General features: G+C 32.2%; 2 long non-coding RNA genes across 3 annotated transcripts; both read right to left on the bottom strand.

Moving 5' to 3' along the window:
• Positions 1 to 677: 677 nt before the first annotated feature.
• LOC143236620 (uncharacterized) lies at positions 678 to 3,690 on the bottom strand. The gene is made up of 3 exons (XR_013019627.1): positions 3,621 to 3,690; positions 1,981 to 2,074; positions 678 to 1,449 (listed from the first exon to the last, which is right to left on the bottom strand). It is a non-coding gene; the product is annotated as an uncharacterized LOC143236620 (long non-coding RNA).
• Positions 3,691 to 6,582: 2,892 nt separating this feature from the next.
• Positions 6,583 to 13,306, bottom strand: LOC143236616 (uncharacterized). 2 transcript variants are annotated; one of them, XR_013019616.1, is made up of 3 exons: positions 13,223 to 13,306; positions 11,163 to 11,313; positions 6,583 to 6,672 (listed from the first exon to the last, which is right to left on the bottom strand). It is a non-coding gene; the product is annotated as an uncharacterized LOC143236616 (long non-coding RNA). The 2 variants fall into 2 exon arrangements; XR_013019626.1 differs by lacking the exon at positions 6,583 to 6,672 and adding an exon at positions 7,010 to 7,050.
• Positions 13,307 to 15,184: the final 1,878 nt, after the last annotated feature.

Here is a 15,184-nt window from a genome sequence, read left to right as displayed (position 1 = left end):
TCCTGGTATGTCATTTGTTTTACTAGAAGAAAAGATTAATTTCACTTGTCAACACAAGAAAACATTTGGGTTTGGCACAGATTACAGAATGTCTTCATTGTGTTTTTTTTTCATTGCACCATTGATGATACAAAAGAAACCAAGACAATGCGGCAGCATTAAAAGTAATCTAACATAAAACATATTATACTCATAATGACTTAATATGTAAAAACAATTAACTATGTATAAATATACACTCATGGCTTTTAACATGTAAAAAACAATTAACTGTATAAACATAAAGTCATAACGACTTAACATGTAAAAAACAATTAACTGTGTATAAACATATTATACTTAATGACTTAGCACATAAAAAACAATTAACTGTGTATAAACACATTGTACTCAATGATTTAATCCACATAAAACTTTATTACTCATAATGACTATATGTACATAAAAAAAAAAAAGACTAGGATCTCAACAAAATATCTATATATTCATATATTAAGAAATAATTAAATTACTATGCACATAAGGCAGATGGCAAAAATTAGCTTAGTGCTTAACATGGAATATAAAAATGGTTATTTTTTTAGTTCCGTGGATAAGAAAATTTCAAAATCAAAGTTTATACTGTTTTATTATATATTTTCAAGATTGGAGGAATATTTCTAAATTTTTAACCTCTTTAAATCATTATTAAAAAACTTCCATACCAAATTAAGAATATTTGTACTATTAAAAACATATGAATATCCAACAACACATCCTTACAGTCAATGAACAGAAATGCAAAAGCACTAAAACAAATACACAAATAACCAAGGGTATTTCCAATACATTTCACCTCCAAGCCTCATCTTTCATCCTGCAGTGAAACCACTTTATATCTATTTGATCTATACATTTCTCAGCAGAAAAGCAACTCACAATACTTGTAACAAGTTCATAATAATAGTTACAACGGAGCTAGAAAAGCATTTGTGGTGACAAATTGGAAATTTGATTTCAAATTCTCTCTAAGTACATTTCAGAATAACAGGTTCTTATAATTTTTCTACTGGCCTATAACATAAGGTTATTACTCACCAAGTGGTAGGTATGAAGGTAAAACATTACCTTCATACAGTTAACTAGTTGTAATTGGATTTTGGAGAGTGTTATTTGCATATTTGCTTTGTCATTTCTGTCTAAATAAAGAACAAAATTAGCAATAGAATATTAACTAATGTAATAAGGAAAACCTTTCCATATTCAAACATTTATATTTATTTAGCCCAGCCAACCTAAATTGTGAACAAACAATCTGGTTTTCACTGGATTGTTCAGTGGTTAGAAAAGTATGTTATGAACAATAACTAGCAGGTTAAATGGTAGAAACACTTGCCTTTATGTCCCTCTTATTTCAAGGGCCTCTATCCCAGGAAGCGTGATTGTGGTGACATCTCATATATTACAAAGCTATCAAGAAGATGAAAAATAGAAGTTTATACCCAAATCTATTGAAAATTTACTTTCTTTTCTATTAAAAAGTATCATCATACACTGGGGTAAAATTACTAATATAAATAACTTCTAATGAATCCTGGAGAATTTGCTAAATATTTGTATCAGGAACACCTGTGTACAATATTGTATTTATGATAAACAATACAACTAAAAGGATCTACATAAACATAACAGTACTGTCTGTTGTCTGTCCATATAACTACTTTTATGGGTGTGAATGGATCTTGACCAAAATTACTATGAAGGTTCATTAGGTCCATGGGAAGATATCACATATTTACAATTTTGTAGTTTATGAGTTTTATGGGTGGCTTTGCATTTTTTATAGTTAAATATGAGAGAAGAAACTTTCAATATTTTAAAATAGACTTTATCAATCCTGAATTTACATAACTTACATTCAGAGGACAGGCACTCCAGCTGTAACAGTGTAAAATAAATATGGAAATGTCAAAAATTAACAAGTGACTTTTTGTTACTTACCGAAGGCTCAAGTGTTTTGACTAATGATGTCAAACTGTGTGACAAAATAACAGAAATGTTTATAGCAAGTATTCACAAGAGCTTCCTATAATGGCTGAAAAGGAGAAGAAAAAAGAAAATGACATGAAACATAGACAGAGTAACATGCACACACACAAATTTGTAATTCAAGGCAGTTTCACTGTAAATGAACATGTATAAGAAAACATTCATTTTCTATCATGAAACTAGGTTAACATTACACACATTCATTCTTCCTGTTCACAGATCTTCTCTGAGTGATACAAATCATTGCACAAGTAGCTAATAAAAACTTTCCAATGGATCAGTTAGTAACGAATTGTTTATATTCGAAGATAATCAACATCATTTTGTTAATAGAAATGTCAACTGCTATTGTTTTAAACACAATTATATTTAAGTAAGTGATCTTGAAAAAGCATAAGAAATAGCTGAGCATGTTTCCAATCAGGCTACCTATTTCTATTGAATTGTATTGTAAGTGAATGATATTCCAAACACAGGAATACGTTACACTTAAAACCATTCAAAATGTATTGACTACAGCACCATCTGGTAGCAAAGGTTATAAAAGGGTAATATTTTCATTATTTTCCATAAACATACAAAAAGGCTATAATTCAGTAATTTTATAAATACAAAGTATTTCTGACACTTATCATCATACTACATATTGATTGATATCTGGATATTTCAGAGCAAAGTGTAAGGTATGAGGTTTAAGAAAGAAGTAACTAGAAGCTAGCTTCTATATTCATAATTAACCAGATACCTTAACACAAAATAAAATTCACATATTTAAAACATTTTTTTGCTATTCTAAAAGTGTTTCAATAGTTTCATGGATTACCTTCAACTGTTGAACGGTTTTGGAGTAACAACCATCAATATAGCCCTTGCATATTTAATAAGATACTAATAGGAAAAAGTACAAACATAAATATATTCTTTTTTTCTAAATCTTAAGACTTTTTTTGTCAGTAAAATATATATCAGACTCAAGTATTGAGACATAAAATTGTCTAGAAGTATGTATTTACTTTGAATAGCATGTTTGATATATATATATGTAAAATTAAATATTTCAATATACTCTTCAAAGTATGTTTTATATTTTTGAATTCTGCACAAAGCTACATGGGGGGCTATCTGCACCAGCCATCCCTAATTTAGTGGTGTAAGACTGGAGGGAAGGCAGCTAGTCATCACCATCTACCACCGACTCTTGAACTACTCTTTTACCAATGAATAGTGGGATTGACTGTCATATTATAATACCCCCACAGCTAAAAGGCAAGCATCTTTCACGTGACAAGGACCCAAACATGCAACCCTCAAATTACGAGTTGAGCGCCTTAACCATCTGGCCATGCTGTGCCCTCTTCAAAAGAAAATAAGTACTTATAGTAATATTCCACATCTCAATATTCAAAACGATATATATTTTTACTTACAAATCAAAGTCTTGAACTTACTCTGAATATTATTTTGAAATATTTATTTTTACAGATACAAATATACATGTATGGTACATTACCTTTACTACCAGCATGAAAAAAACTCAGTAAACTATTTAAAGCTAAAATAACAAGGTGCCAACTAACAAGTTGCACACTTACAGCATCTATGGAAATGAATTTATCAAAGTGGTGAATATATGCATGAAAAACACTCAAAATAATCGGGTCAGGATCTCTTTTTGTATGGGATGAAGTTCTGTGGGATAGGTAAGCCTGAAATTAAATATTAATAATATTGATCCAATGGCATAAGTTTAAAATTGAGCAAAATATAAGTACAAGATGATTGAGTTATAACAGTTATATAATGCAGATTTTCTGCTATTTTTGAAAAATTGAAAGAAATAATATAACAAAATAAAGGTGTTTTTTTTTGTAAAGAACAAAACTTCTCCAACACCTCTGTGTAAAGAACAATATTATTAAACTGTTAATGCTTAAGGGTAAGTCAAAGTGCGCCTTATAACTTTTCTACAGAGTTACATTAAATGTTAATCAAGCAACATTATCATCAATGCATACCAATAAACACAGCATCAGCCATTGTTTATACTATCTATGTTTGATTTTCTTAACTTCAAAGGGAAATATTTAAAACAATTCTCAGTCTTAATTTTTCTGTGTCACATGACATGCTTGCATTATTCTAAAGTCTGTTATAGATTTTGTATCTTATTTAACATAGTTCTTGATTTCCAACCAACCAGAAACACCAACAAGGCATACTTACAAGCAAAAATATGAACTTTGGACCTCTCACCTTCTGAATATGGTGATATATCAATAAATTTGCAGAAGCTCCTGCCATTTTATTATATCTATCAAGACAGTTATCCAAACCATGTTATCTCATTTGATGGATATGTTTATAACCATTATAAAGTGCAATTCTTCCAATACAAAAAAATAAACTTACCATTTTTTTATTACCACTCATATAGTTGTGAGCTTTAGATTCTTTGCCTGAGACAAATACTGTTCAATCCAAAGCATTTCACAAAACTTTTTAACCTACTCACAGTTAGAAAGCAAGCTTAATTATCACAGCTTTGGGTCATTCTTCTCCAGTTCCAAATATACTGTTAGTGTTGTAAAATGCATATGTAAAAGGAACATCAACACAGTGAGAAAAAAAGAGCTGAGTTACTGAAGCACAGAGCAAATGGCCTCAAAACTAAAGTGCAAAATGTCACATTTATTTGTTGTTATATATCTTCCAATAAATGTAAATACCATGTAAAGATTAAAAACTTCCTCAGGTAAGTTAACTAAAATTAAATTTGATGAGGAAGCTAGAATATCCTTCATGGTCAGCTAGTGACCAAAAAATATAGACTGCAAGCATTAAAGGGAACCTTGTTTATAAATTCAATACACATTCCAATTTTGCAACTTCAATTAGTTGTAATTTATTTACCTAGAGTATATATTATAAGTAACAAAAACATAAAAATATTAATGAAGACATTCATATTTTACAATAGTTTCTTTCAGTACAAATAACTTCTTTATGATTCTGTAAAAATATACACACATTTTATTACATGAGTTAAAAAAATCTAGTATAGCTTAAAACCTGTTCTATGATGCATGTGTTTTAGTACAATTGTCTAATTTCAAAATCCATTTCTTTCAGATTACATACAGTGCTAACATACTGATAATTAATTGCACTTCATAAAAAAGAAGTGTCCCAGTACTATTTTCTCTATCTCTAATGATACTCAATTTGATGACCATGATTAAGCAGCAATGTCCATTACTGCAATTTCCATTGCAAAAAGCTTCTGCAAGGAACAGCAAGATCAACCTTAAATCACAAATCTTGACATTCTCAACAGGCCTTTCATTGTATATGGATGTTAACTTCCAACACCATGTTTAAGCACAAAAGGAAAAGCTTATTGGAACTGCATCAGGGGCCTAAAGTAAAACTTCACTTTTTTTCTGCCACCTTTCTAACGAAAACAAATATTGATTTACAGGTGTGAAGGGGTGAGTATCTATTGGAAATTCATTTTCAGTCAAAGAAAGGTTAACTTCTGAGGAATTACTTTACCTCTTTACACAGAATAGGTAGAATACCACATTGAAATGATGGAGTGGCTGGTACAAACATTACATTTAGATTAGCTTCCTTCAGAAAGCACCCAAGGGAAAGTCCAGGGATCATGACCTCCACATGCAGGAGCTTCCTAGGAACAAACCCATGTCAGACTGTATCTCATCTTGACTAAAGTATACTTTTCATTCAGAAGGAAAGGCAAAAGAGCCCCAAGTGTGTTGTGGGTGAGCAGAATTTTAGCATGACCAGCCAAGCATTGTCACACACACGGTCAACAAGTCAAGAAATGTAATGTGGTTAGGGCATGATCAGGATGTACAGTGTATGTGTGTGTAACCAGAAGAAATGTCCAGATCTTTATTGGATGCTTACAAGAAAGATCTGTTACCAGAACCATGCAATGAGTAGACATGTTTAATTTAGACTTTCTGTGATAGTTGACTATCATATGAACATGTTTAGCTTTGAAAGCTGCTTATAATTTTATGGCTTCATCAAACAAACTTACTTAAAGAAGAAACCCAAATCTAAGTTTTTCATTTTTTTACTTTGATGAAGACACTTGACTTGTCACCGTAAGACATAGGTTAGGTGCATCCTTAAGTTAAAGAATTTATTCAAAAGAGATAACCAAATTTACCATGGTGTTGCCTCAGTTAATGCATTCATAGTAGCATTTTTTTGTCATTAGCTTAATGTTTTAAATCAAATGCTTTTAGTCATGTGACATACGTAGTACAGGTTTAAAACTTAAAGTTTTGATAAAGTAAGAATAACACAATAATAATATGAAAAGTTACAAAACCACATTAAACACTGAGCAGACATACGTTTTAAATAAATTAATATACGTGTACACATGATTACATAAAAGATAAAAGAGTCAGAGGGCAAGAACATATAGATGGCTGATTAGATAATTTTAAACAAAGAAAATCCAAGTCTTTCAAGCAATATGTATTACAAGAAAAATATTCAAACACAGGAAACACTTACTTGGGTCCCCTGACATTGTGGGGCAAGTTTCTTCAAAGCAAAAGTCTATGATAGAACCATATATTGGATTTATTCTGTTAAAGGCCACAACTAAAATACAAATTAAAAAGTTTATTTTTCTTAAACGGCTTATGCACAATTTTTTTCTGATTTGCATTACCAAATGTTTTTTGTGAATTATTCTTAAAACACAAACTACATAATTATCAAAATACAGAACAAAGTAGCACTAAAAGCTGTCAAAAATGTGAAAAGTTCCCTTGAGTTTACTTAGTTTAAATAAAGACTAAAAGATAAAACCAGCACAAATATCAAACAAAATAACAGCTTTAAATACAGGCTTTAACTTTATGTGTGTAATATCTTTTCCTCATCAAAAGAGACTTGGAGTTCAGCAGCACAAGAACCAAGAATAAAACACACTAACCACTTTTGGTTACTAAGGTTTGGGCAATGTTATTGCTGGTTCTTTTTTCACCATAAAAAAGGATACAAAATAACTTATGTAAATATAGTGGGTATTAAACAGTTTAAAGTAGTCGTTAAAGAGAAAAAGACATCTGAAGGTTAATTCTGTACTGTTGTACATGAACACATGGGGGTTTAATATCTGACACACAGAAATAAAATGTTATCTTTTAAATAAAAAAAATGCAAACAAGAGTGCAAATTTTTTATAATTTGTAACAAACTACATTTTTCTCAGCATTTTAACCCTCTGATCAAATTGAATCTATTACTTATAGAAAGCAAAAACAGAAATTAACTACAGGGGCAACATAAAACAGACCACTGGAAATACAAAAATTAGTAATTAAAATAATTAAATTTTTGTTCACGAATCTCTAAGAGTTTAAGCAAATGCAAATCACACTGCAAAGACTATGTCTACCATTTATTCTGTAATTATTTAATGTTTATCTGTTAAGAAATCTATACTATTTCAGGCATCATAGCTATTAAATCTGAGTTTTAATAAACTTGCTCTTAATATTTGCTTCAACATTTTACAATTTTTTGTTTTGAAAAACAAATACAGTATTGAATATTATGATTATTATATTACTTTGACACCAAAATTTTAGTTGAGAGAGATGAATATCTAATGGGTAATATATGCATCAAAATACCATTTACTATTCATTAAGACAAGATAAATCTAATAATGGCTTCCTATGTATAACTGTTAAAAAAGGCACCACACAAGATATAAGCTTATATATTGTAAATCATGATACTGAATATTTAATAAGAGAACAAGTTCAAGCAGCTGAAGACAACATACAAGTTGTACAACTGAATTATATATATTTCAAGCCATCACTAATTAACCCTCAAACGGCGGCCATCATCAACTGGTGCTGCTACCTACAACATTACCACTGTTTAAGAGTTTATGTTATGAAAGTTATCATTTTCCTTTGCTGAAAATACACTTCTGGGAAATAATCACCTCCTTTCATGCATAGCTTTTCTCAACTTATATACTGCTGCTCTCTTTGTAGAAATGGTTGCTCACCACTAGTCTTGATACTTCGGAGACCGCGTATGATATCGTGCAAATAATCCTGCATCAACCCTCCATGAATAGAAGTGTGATGACACTCCTATAACCACTAACACCTTCTCTTCTGTGCAGCCCATAATCACTTCTAAACTGGCAGCACACATAAAACCTACAGTAAAAGTGGAGAGATCAGATGGAAAATGTAGAGAAGACTTAAGTATCTTAGCAATACATTTTCAGTTTCAAAAATGTTAACTTCTGATATATCTTTCTGCTACTCACAAAGTAGCTAGGATCCTACAATAAGTTTGTGGAGAGTCCAGTGAGAAAATGACCACCCTTAATAAAGTACCAAAAGAAACACCAAGGGTTGAGCAAACAAATGGGAGGTAACATCCATGTAGGGGAGACCACACCACTTCTGAACCAGTTATACCCTCTTCCCACATGAAAATTGTTTTGCAAAAGAAGAAGAAAAAATGGAGAGACATCTTCAGCTTAAGCATGTGTGCACATACAACCCACCCATTATCATGTCTGCCACAAAATGATGTGTGCACCATAACCCACCCATTATCATGTCTGCCAAAAAATGACATCCAAGGGATATGGATGAATGTGGATAACAAAGTTGGAGTGCATCTTTAGTTCATCACTAAGTGGTACAGGGAATGCATCATCCAGTCGGATAGGAGGAGGGTACCTGGCCATACACATGTGAAATTAAAGAACTCCAGGTGTACAATGACCAAAGTGCATCAGACCATAAATGGTAAATAGATCTTAACCAACACTGAGAATCTGTATCACTGTGCTGCACAAATCCAACACAACCATTACCACATTTCCCAGGAATCAACATCTGGAGGACAGTAGCAGAATTACAGCAAAGAGAGAGGGTGTGCACATCAGACCCATGGTAGAATGAGCATAAATGCCATCTACACCAGAACATCACTGCCCTTCTCTCAACTGAGTTGATTGAGCACACTCAGGAGGAAGCCTCCATGGTTTACCAATCCACCAACTAGAAACTGGTAAGTGACAAAGGCTCTCATACTTTACTAGAAGAAGAGAGAAACAGTGCTTTGTAAAGTCTGGAAGGAATGCTATCCTGAAGAAAGTGCAATGAGTAACCACAATACATTATTCTGAAAAGCTGGTCAATCTTGTGACCTATGATACATGGATCATCCAGGATGCACAGTAATCCCTGTCTGCTTTATTCGTGTGAATCCATGTGTGTGTGATCTGGGATGAACATCTTTATAAAGCAAAATACTGTGAGGAATATCAACAAGTAGTCTTGCAAAACACACTATCTCAACAGTGGGCATATGTGACACATAGGTCTTAAGGAATGATAATCCACAAAACCCCAGGATTCATAATGAAGAACTACCAGGTTTCCAGATGGGACATGGTCCCAACAGGACTCAAACCTACTACTTAGTCTCCAAAGCCTTTAGCTCCTTCCAGAAGGGCACTACAAGTACTGACAAGAAACCACAATAATAGAAGGGATGAAACCCAAGAAGAGAGAATGAAGAAGAATAAAACACAGGGGAAGAGCTGAAGAGGGGTTGAAAGAAATGGAAGGCTAATAAGAAAAGTAAACAACCAATCAAACTTGACTATGGTTACTAAAAAATTAGTAATTTCCCCTAAAAACAACAACCTCATAATACAGAAAAAAGAAAACACATGCAAATCATGCAATGAAGAGGAGAGCAAATATATACCTGTAACAAAAAGGAACCCTGATATCATAAAGGTCCCAAAAACAGAGAAGTCACAGTTGGAAGGAAAGGATAGGCATGGAGTGGAATGCCATGGTGGAGAAACTGAAGATAAGGCTAAGAAAAGAAACCAAAGTATTGGGGTCTGGATCCCCAGAGAGATAAGGGAGAGAAATACTGCAAGCCTAAAGAGAGAATTCAAAACAATGATGTATCAAAGCATGATCTGTCCAGAGTACACAGGGGTGACAGCATACAGACTAACTGATACTTAAAGTAATTCCCATGAATCCCAATATCTGGTGAGGGAGATAAAATATTAGCCCACCAGCAAGACAGTAAGGAATCAAAGAGCAAAATACAACATACATGAATCATTAGTTCTACAAAGAGAGAAGGGGTCCTAAACACCTCTCTCAGAAACAAAAAACTATGACAGCAAGCATATGTGGAAGAAGGGAACAGGTTGTCAAGAAATACAGGAGACAATCATCTGGTGGCTCACAAGAACAGAATCATTACTTCCTCAGCAGGAAAAGTGTTTGAAGCTCCATATGAAAGTAAACAGCGTAAACAAATTATATGAAACATACATGATTTTGAAAAACTACAGGATGTGTTTTTCTTGGAGTAAAGCTACACTGCACCATCTGCTGTCCCCACCAAGAGGAATTGGACCCCTGATTTTAGCTTTGTAAATCCATAAACTTACCACTGACCTAAAGGGCCAACAAAATGAAAAAAATTAGTATAAAAACATGAGTGTATAACATCCTATCTACAGGACTGCCAATCAATAAGTGATCATGGGCTACATGGAAGAGAGAAATTAGTGGAGGGTTGTTACAAGATCATTTATATTACAGCAAGCAGCTGTCTCATACACCAGTGGCAAGTGAAAATTTGTGCATATAGACAGCGGTATAAGTCAAGAAAGCTATTTGTGATAAAAGGTAAAATATCATATTCTAAGGTAACAATCAGTAAAATACTCTAAATATGAGCTACATGGTTATAAATGAATGAAACTGCATAATGTTCAAGTAATGTAATTATATAAACTTATTATTAAATATCTTTATAACTAATGCTACAGAGAAACATTTATATGAAGTAAAAAACTGAAAAGAAAGGTTGTCTTAGTTTCAACTTCTCACAATAAAATCAACACAGATAAAATTAAGCAACCTTTTCTTAATATTCTGTTGTATATTTATAAAAGAAACACCACAAGATTTTTGGTTTCTTTAGTAACTTTTGTCAATTTTTAGTTTCATAACAAAGCAACAAGTTCTGTCCATGATGTAATTCAGTTTTGGAACAAATAAAATTACCATGGACAGCTAGATAATCATTGAAATTTTCCCCTTGTTGTAGTTTCACAACATCTCTTAGGTTTATTCAAGAATTTAATGAGACCTCGGCTTGTTTGTAGAGAGAGGGTCTTAGAGCTCCTGGATGAAACTTCTGTTTTGGTTGAAATGTCTGAAAAAGTTATAAAAATAATGAATCCATTTGCATTACACATACCTCATTGCATAAAAAGTCAATTTTACATAAACATTCTTAAAACAAAGAAATTATTCAAGTGCAGCATATCCTAAACCTCATTAACATTTTTTCATAAGATCAATTTTAAATTTGAGTTTTATTATAAAATTATTCAAAAACTAGTTACATTTGAATAGGAGTAATTATGCAAATAAATAAAAGCATTCATATTAAAAATATTATTGTGGCAATAATTTGCATCTGGCTGATTGACTACATCAGCATCAACTACCCAATGTTACTGATACTATACTAAAGAAACTATCAGATTCCTGGTGACTGTTTAAACATTATAAAACAACAATTCACGTACTCCAACACTAGACTACACAAATGACATTCATATCATGAGTGCAAGAATAATAATATAGAAAACTATTAGTTTACACATCACTAACCAACTTATTAGTATCACACATCTGTAATTTACATGGTATAACTTGTTACATGGAATTACAGCTCCTATTACTTTCTCTCTATACCTAACTCCTTAATCAACTATTTATTTTATATACATTTGCAGCTCAGTTACAAATCTCTTCAAAGAGAACAAATATACAACAAATACAAGGTACATAACAAAACTCACACAAAGGAGAACAGGCTTCACAGAAGGTTCCTCAAAATGCAAATACTAAGTACTAATTAATATACATATAAACACATACATTTCATGATTTCATGTACGAGAAAATGATGAGTTATACATCGTGTAATGGATGACTGTTTACTCATATTTGAAACAAACAAATAGTGCAAGGTTGGTTCACAAGTTTAAGGACAAGAAAAGACAGGTTATGCTCCAATTAAGACCATTTTATTTTTAAAATAGTTTATGAAAATGAGCTACTGTCAGTAGTATCAGAAGCCAGCACTTTACAAGTTTAAAAGAGAATTCATTGTTTTTCTGAAAAAAATAATGAGTGGTTCTAAATTTTAACTTTTTTCAAGGATGGGTTTAAAAGAACAGTCTCAAAGACCAAATGATCCATTGTTTTCCATAAATTACTGTAAGAGACTCACAAAGAGTCAAGAAACAAATTAACACTACAAAGTAAATACATCCAACATGCTATTTTAAACATGTTTTCAGTCTATATGGCAAACAACTATTGTTAAGTTTTATAATCTTATGCATATTCTCTCAGTGCTATTATTGAGCTGAGTATTTGTATTGCTAGTTAACAAACAGCAAAGAAACTTTTTTACAGAATTGTGAGATACTGGTACTACAGTTCATTACGTTTATATTTGTTACAGCTACTGACATCTTACAGCAAACATACTGAAAAATTGTTTGAATCTTCAACTGTTTTAATCAAATCCTCATCTGGATAGTTATTTGTATTGAGAAACTCTGAGAAAACAAGATAACAAATATTTCTGTGTAATTCATTACACATTACCTCAGACTCATACATTTCTAACGTCAAGAGCTTAAATATTAATTCTTCATGTTAACATTTTCACATGGAAACGAGATAATTTCGTACTTTCATCAAAGTTTGAATATATATATATCACTTATGATGTGAAACACAAAAGTTAAAGTAATAGTGAGATAAAATTATAGTTTGTGGAATTTTCAAAATCATGCAAAGGCACAAGAAGGACCAAAACTAATACCAGCATTGAAAAACACACCATCATAAGTCAACTGAACTAACTTATTACTAATAGTATTAATGGCATTTACGGAAAAATATTTCATATGGTATACCGCGTAAATTAAACACTGCATCATAGATTCAGTTTTTTTCCAAAAATAATAATTCAAAGAACCTCAGAATAATTTAAAATCCATAAAATATTAGTATTTATAAAATAATATGATTTCACTCACTTTTCCTTTCCGAAACAAGTCAACAAAGTTCGCCATCTTAACTTATATCAAATAAACGAAACTACTGCAGTGTGAAAACTAAATGAAAACCTTTATTTGTCATTCTCATAAATTTCTTAAATATACATCTATATATAAACAAAGACTTAAAACATTTTTTCTTAGCATAAGTTAGATTTCAGCTCAAAATGACCATTCATGAAAAAGCGATATTTTACATAAGTTTCCTTAATTGAAACTTTCGGGTTAAAACAACAACACAATAATAGAAAACAACAAATGTGACTGACGATAAAGTTTGTTTGTTTTGAATTTCGCACAAAACATGTTTGGCGCGACGGAATGCAAACCCGCGACCCTCAGATTACGAGTCATCGTGCCTTAACACGCTTGGCCATGCCGAACCTGACTGACGATAAAGACCAAAATAGATTCTGTATCTAATTCTATAATTTAAATAAATATGTTTTGTCATTAAAGTTGTTGTTTTAAATACAACTGTTCGAAGTATTGCTATTCAATACAGAAAAGTCATTATAATTACACATATACACTGCTGGCCACAATCTTAAAGCCAATGAACATTCAGAAAAAAATATGCATTTTGCGTTGCTAGACTCAACCACTTATTTGAGTAGAGCTTCGAAGGCCACGCCTCTACCATACTTCGAAACAGCTCGGTTAAACTTTGCTGAGAAGCACCAAACATGGGACGTAGAAAAGTGGACGAAGGTTTTGTTCTCTGACGAGAAAAAAATTAACCTGGATGGTCCAGATGGCTTCAATGTTACTCGTACGATAAGGATATCTCACCGGAGACATTTCCTACACGACACAGTGGAGGAGGTTCCATCATGATCTGGGATGCTTTCTCCTTCCATGGAACAATGGAGCTTCAGATTATACAGTGGCGTCAAACAACAGCTGGCTACATTGGCATATTAGAGAGCATCCTCATTGACTGAAGGCCCTCACTGACTGGATCTTCCAGCAGAACAACGCTGCAATCCACAATGCCCGCAGGACAAAGGACTTTACATGGCGAATAACGTGATTCTTTGGACTATCGCTGTCTATAAAGTCTACAGAAATGGACGTCAATTTCAAGCTGCATGATCTTCGTGAAGCCATCTTCACCACTTGGAATAACATTCCAGCCAGCCTTCTGCAAACGCTTATATCTAACACGCCAAAGCGAATGTTTGAAGTTGTTCGCAATGACGGCCGTGCAACTCAATACTGAGACCTCTTGTTGGGCATTTTCTATCCTGTTTAGTACTTCTTTTTTGGTATGGTCTTAAACTTTTTGACCAACTAGTATTTAAGCTAATTTCACAGTGTTCACATTTTCCCTATTAAATGCTAAAGCGTTTTTTTTTTATTTTCCCTTTTCTTATTTTCATCTTTTAAAGCTCGACTCAAATAAGTGGTTGAGTCTAACAATGCAAAATGCATATTTTTTCTTTATGTTAATTGGCCTTAAGATTTTGGCCAGCAGTGTATATCTACATTATCATGGCAAATAAAATATCATTTATTTGTTTATTTTAGAAAAAGCCACATTTGACTCATTGCTATAGATCATTGTGTAAAAAAAGTTCTAGATTCGATTCTAATGGTTTCGAAAAGCTGAAAATTGGCATGACTCGAAAGTAAAAGCGTAATTCATAACAAAAAAGAAAAAGAAATGTTTTAAAGAAGATGTTTTGCAGTTATATAAATTTTTAAAGTAAGGATTTCTTAACATCTAGCAAAGTCTTACAATAACTAATCGCTATTACCAGAACATTTTGTTGTTCTACCTAATTCCTTGGTTCAATCGGATCGAAGGTCAGATGTACTCTGAAAGTCTTCTTAATTAGTTGTTGTTTACTTACTTGTCTTACTTGTTGAAAACTAGTTGAAAATATGATGAAAATATCAGATACATTCTCTTATAGTATCTCTTTCATATGTTACAAA

The sequence above is a fragment of the Tachypleus tridentatus genome, chromosome 2, assembly GCF_004210375.1.
Source record: "Tachypleus tridentatus isolate NWPU-2018 chromosome 2, ASM421037v1, whole genome shotgun sequence".
In the NCBI taxonomy this organism is placed as follows: domain Eukaryota; kingdom Metazoa; phylum Arthropoda; class Merostomata; order Xiphosura; family Limulidae; genus Tachypleus; species Tachypleus tridentatus.
This window is presented reverse-complemented; position numbering and strand designations above follow the sequence as displayed.